We start from the raw sequence: 5,408 nt of genomic DNA on the forward strand, positions 1-5,408 counted from the left end.
AGGCGCATGCGCGACAAAAAGCCACGCCCCCTTTGCCTACCTTCTGCTTTGAATGGAGAGGCCTGCCTCTAATGCCACCTAGGGGCGGGCGGGGAAAGTGCACAGCAAAGAATCCCTTAACTCATAATTCATTATTATTATTATTAGGTTCTTGTGGGTTTTTTTCGGGCTATAGGGCCATGTTCTAGAGGCATTCTCTCCTGACGTTTCGCCTGCATCTATGGCAAGCATGCTCAGAGGGAGTGAGGTCTGTTGGAAATAGGAAAATGGGTTTATATATCTGTGGAATGACCGAGGTAGGACAAAGGACTCTTGTCTGCTGGAGCTAGGTGTGAATGTTTCAACTGACCACCCTCATTAGCATTTGAAGGCCTGCCTGAGCCTGGGAAAATCTCTTGCTGGGAGGTGTTAATATGCAGTGCACTGCAGACTACTTCAACCAGAGAAGTCAGCCATAGCAGAGCACCTGATGAACCAGCCCTGACACAGCATATTATTTGAGAACACAGAAATGCTGGACCACACCAACAACCACCATGTCAGACTACCCAGAGAAGCCATTGAAATCCACAAGCATGTGGACAATTTCAACAGAAAAGAAGAGACCATGAAAATGAACAAAATCTGGCTGCCAGTATTAAAAAAACTCTAAAATTACAACAGCAAAACAGCAGAGAGGAAACAAACAGGCACATCTTAACACCTCTCAACAAAAGATTTTCCCAGGCTCAGCCAGGCCTTCAAATGCTAATGAAGGTGGTCTGTTGAAACATTCACACCTAGCTCCAGCAGAGAAGAGCTCTTTTCCCCACTCCAGCCATTCCACAGATATATAAACCCACTGTCCTAATTCCAGCAGACCAGTCACTACCTCTGAGGATGCTTGCCATAGATGCAGGCGAAACATCAGGTGAAATGCCTCTAGAACATGGCCCTATAGCCCGAAAAAACCCACAAGAACCTAATCCCTTAACTCATAATCCATTATTATTATTATTATTATTATTATTATTATTATTATCACCTGGGAAGGAATCCCACTGGAGCATTGTAGCGCACCCAAATACCTGGGAGTCACTCTGGACCGTGCTCTGACCTACAAGAAGCGCTGCCTGAACATCAAGCAAAAAGTGGGTGCTAGAAACAATATCATACGAAAGCTGACTGGCACAACCTGGGGATCACAACCAGACACAGTGAAGACATCTGCCCTTGCGCTATGCTACTCTGCTGCTGAGTATGCATGCCCAGTGTGGAACACATCTCACCACACTTTTGTTGAGTCCCAGAGCCAGAGAAGCAGATGGTGGAAACAAAAGAACGGCCTGCCTCAGGGGAGCGTGCTTGCTCCATTCCTGTTCAACATTTACACAAATGATCAGCCACTGCCAGAAGGGACGGAGAGTCTCATCTATGCTGATGATCATGCCATCACCGCTCAAGCAGGGAGCTTTGAGATGGTTGAACAGGAGCTCTCCAAAGCTCTAGGTGCTCTTACTGCCTATTACAGGGAAAACCAGCTGATCCCTAATCCATCTAAAACACAGACATGTGCCTTTCACCTTAAGAACAGAGAAGCATCCCGAGCTCTGAGGATGACCTGGGAAGGAATCCCACTGGAGCATTGCAGCACACCCAAATACCTGGGAGTCACTCTGGACCATGCTCTGACCTACAAGAAGCACTGCCTGAACATCAAGCAAAAAGTGGGTGCTAGAAACAATATCATACGAAAGCTGACTGGCACAACCTGGGGATCACAACCAGACACAGTGAAGACATCTGCTCTTGCGCTGTGCTACTCTGCTGCGGAATACGCATGCCCAGTGTGGAACACATCTCACCACACTAAAACAGTGGATGTGGCTCTTAATGAGACATGGCGCATCATCACGGCGTGTCTGCGCCCTACACCACTGGAGAAATTACACTGCTTAGCCGGTATTCCACCACCTGACATCCGCCGGGAATAGCAGCCAATAGTGAAAGGACCAAGGCAGCTCATCCCGTTTGGTATCAGCCAGCATGTCAACGACTTAAATCAAGAAATAGTTTTCTAAGATCTACAGAGACACTCGCTGGAACACCTCAGCAAGCGAGAGTCCAAAAGTGGCAGGCTCAAACCCAGAACCTCAATCCGTGGGTGATACCAATTGAGAGACTCCCCGCTGGGCATATAGAGGACTGGGCGACTTGGAAGGCGCTGAACAGACTGCGCTCTGACACCACGAGATGCAGAGCCAACCTTAAGAAATGGGGCCACAAAGTGGAATCCTCGACATGCGAGTGCGGAGAAGAGCAAACCACTGACCACCTGCTGCAATGCAACCTGAGCCCTGCCACATGCACCATGGAGGACCTTCTTGCGGCAACACCAGAGGCACTCCAAGGGGCCAGACACTGGTCAAAGGACATTTAATCAACTACCAAACTCACAAATTTTGTATTTCGTCTGTTTGTTTGCTTTTTTCTGATAGAAATGTAATATAATTGCCTGGTTGCTCTGACACGACAAATAAATAAATAAATAAATAAACTTTATTTGTACCCCGCTAGCATCTCCCAAAGGACCCAATGCGGCTTACAAAGGCCAAGGCCTCAAAACACAACATAACATTACACCTAAAGCAAATTAAAATAATTAAAGCAATACTAAACAACAAGCAATAAACAATACACCAAGACACAATAAAACTGGGCCGGACCAGAATAACGGGTACAGGATTAAAAGTGCTGATGTGACAGGTGATATGTAAGGATTATAGGGTAAGTGCAGTGTGCAGTGTTCAGCAGTCTTAATTCTACTAAAGTGCTTTTGGGACTTATTATGGAGTTTTCCTAGTCTGGGAAGGCACATTGGAACAGTCAGGTCTTCAAGTTCTTTCTGAAGACTGCCAGTGTAGGGGCCTGTCTTAGATCTTTGGGGAGGGTGTTCCAGAGTCGGGGGGCCACCACAGAAAAGGCCCTGTCTCGCGTCCCCACGAAATGCGCCTGCGATGCAGGCGGGATCGCGAGCAGGGCGCAGTGAGCGCATGGGTTCATAAACGGAGATGCGGTCACGCAGGTAGGCAGGTCCCAAACCGTTCAGGGCTTTGTAGGTAAGCACCTGCACCTTAAATTGGGCTCGGAAAATAAACGGCAGCCAGTGGAGCTCCTTGAACAGGAGGGTTGACCTCTCTCTGTAAGAAGCACCAGTTAACATCCTGGCCGCTGCCCGTTGGACCAGTTGGAATTTCCGAGCCGTTTTCAAGGGCAGCCCCACGTAGAGCACATTACAGTAATCCAACCTGGAGGTGACCAAGGCATGGATCACCCCGGCCAGATCAGTCTTTGCGAGGTACGGTTGCAGTTGGCGCACGAGTCTCAATTGTGCAAAAGCTCTCCCGTACACCGCCGACGCCTGAGCCTCAAGCGTGAGTGATGAATCCAAGAGGACTCCCAAGCTACGGACCTGTGGTTTCAGGGGGAGTGTAACCCCGTCCAACACAGGTTGCCACCCTATACCCCGGTCTGGCTTACGATCGACCAGGAGGACCTCTGTCTTGTCGGGATTAATCTTCAGCTTGTTCGTCCTCATCCAGATAGACACAGCGGCCAGGCACTCGTCCAGCACCCGAGGGGCTTCCTTGGAGTTAGGTGGGAAAGAGTAGTAGAGTTGTGTGTCATCTGCGTAGAGGTGGCACCCAACTCCAAAACTCCGGATGACCTCTCCCAGTGGTTTCATGTAGATGTTCAAAAGCATGGGAGATAGAATGGAGCCTTGCAGGACCCCACAGGTCAAAGGCCAGGGGTCCGAGCAGGCATCTCCCAGCTTCACTATCTGGGATCGTCCCTCCAGGAAGGACCGGAGCCACGACAGGACCGTGCCCCCAAGACCCATCCCAGAGAGTCGACCCAGAAGGATACCATGATCGATGGTATCGAAAGCCGCTGAGATGTCCAAGAGAACCAACAGAGTCACACTCCCCCTGTCCAGTTCTCTACGGAGGTCATCCACCAAGGCGACCAAGGCTTGGTGACCAACAGAGTCACATAATAATTAATATAAATACATTTAAATTAAAATCACTTTAAATGTAAATAATAATAATAATAATATATTTAAATTGAGATGGCTTTTAAATGTAAATAAAAAATAAATCCAGAGACTATTATATACATAATAAATGTAATATAAATACAATTTAAATTTAAATTTTTTAAAAATGTAATAAATAATAATAGATGTCAATACAATTTAAACCATTTAAAAAGGCAAATAAATAATAATATAAATACAATTTAAACCATTTTAAAATGGTTTAAATTGTATTTATTTTTATTTTTATTTATTACATTTAAATAAAAAAATAAAAAATATATAAATACAATTTAAACCATTTAAAAATGCAAATAAATAATAATTAATATAAATACATTTAAATTAAAATCACTTTAAACAACAACAACAACAACAACAATAATAATATATTTAAATTGAGATGACTTTTAAATGTAAATAAAAAATAAATCCAGGGACTATTATATACATAATAAATGTAATATAAATACAATTTATATTTAAATAATTTTTAAATGTAAGTAATATCAATACAATTTCAATTTAAATATTTTTAAATATAATAATAAATAATAGATATAAATACAATTTAAACCATTTTAAAAGGCAAATAAATAGTAATATAAATACAATTTAAACCATTTTAAAATGGTTTAAATTGTATTTATATTTATTATTTATTACATTTAAATAATTAATAAAAATAATATAAATACAATTTAACCATTTTAAAATGCAAATAAATAATAATTAATATAAATACAATTTAAACCATTTTTAAAATGGTTTAAATTGTATTTATATTTATTATTATTAATTTATTATATTTATTATTATATTGAGTATTTATTACATTTCAATAATAAATAAATAATATAAATACAATTTAAACCATTTTAAAATGCAAATAAATAATAATTAATATAAATAAGTTTAGATTAGAATTACTTTAAATAATAATAATAATAATAATATATTTAAATTGAGGTGACTTTTAAATGTAAATAAAAAAACCAAGACAGGGACTATTTTATTGACCAGGCCGCGCAAGGACAACACTGCTAACGCATGCGCACAGTGCTCTGACGTCACAACCGTCGCTTGAAAGCCTCGGCTTGACCGCAAAGCGGAGGCGTCCCGCGTTGCCCCGGGCAACCAGTGACACGCCCCGCTCATGAAAGGGAGAAAAGCGGAGTACGCAGGCGCAGTAGGTCCGGCTCGGTTCTTTTTAAGAGGGAGAGAGCGCGCGCGGAAGCGGCTTGGCTGAGAGGGCGACCAATGGCGACGCCGGGCCAGGCTAGGGCGGCTCTGATTGGCGGAGGCGCGCAGATAGGGCGACCAATGGCGA

Source organism: Anolis sagrei, chromosome 5 (assembly GCF_037176765.1).
Source record: "Anolis sagrei isolate rAnoSag1 chromosome 5, rAnoSag1.mat, whole genome shotgun sequence".
NCBI classification, from domain to species: Eukaryota; Metazoa; Chordata; class Lepidosauria; order Squamata; family Dactyloidae; genus Anolis; species Anolis sagrei.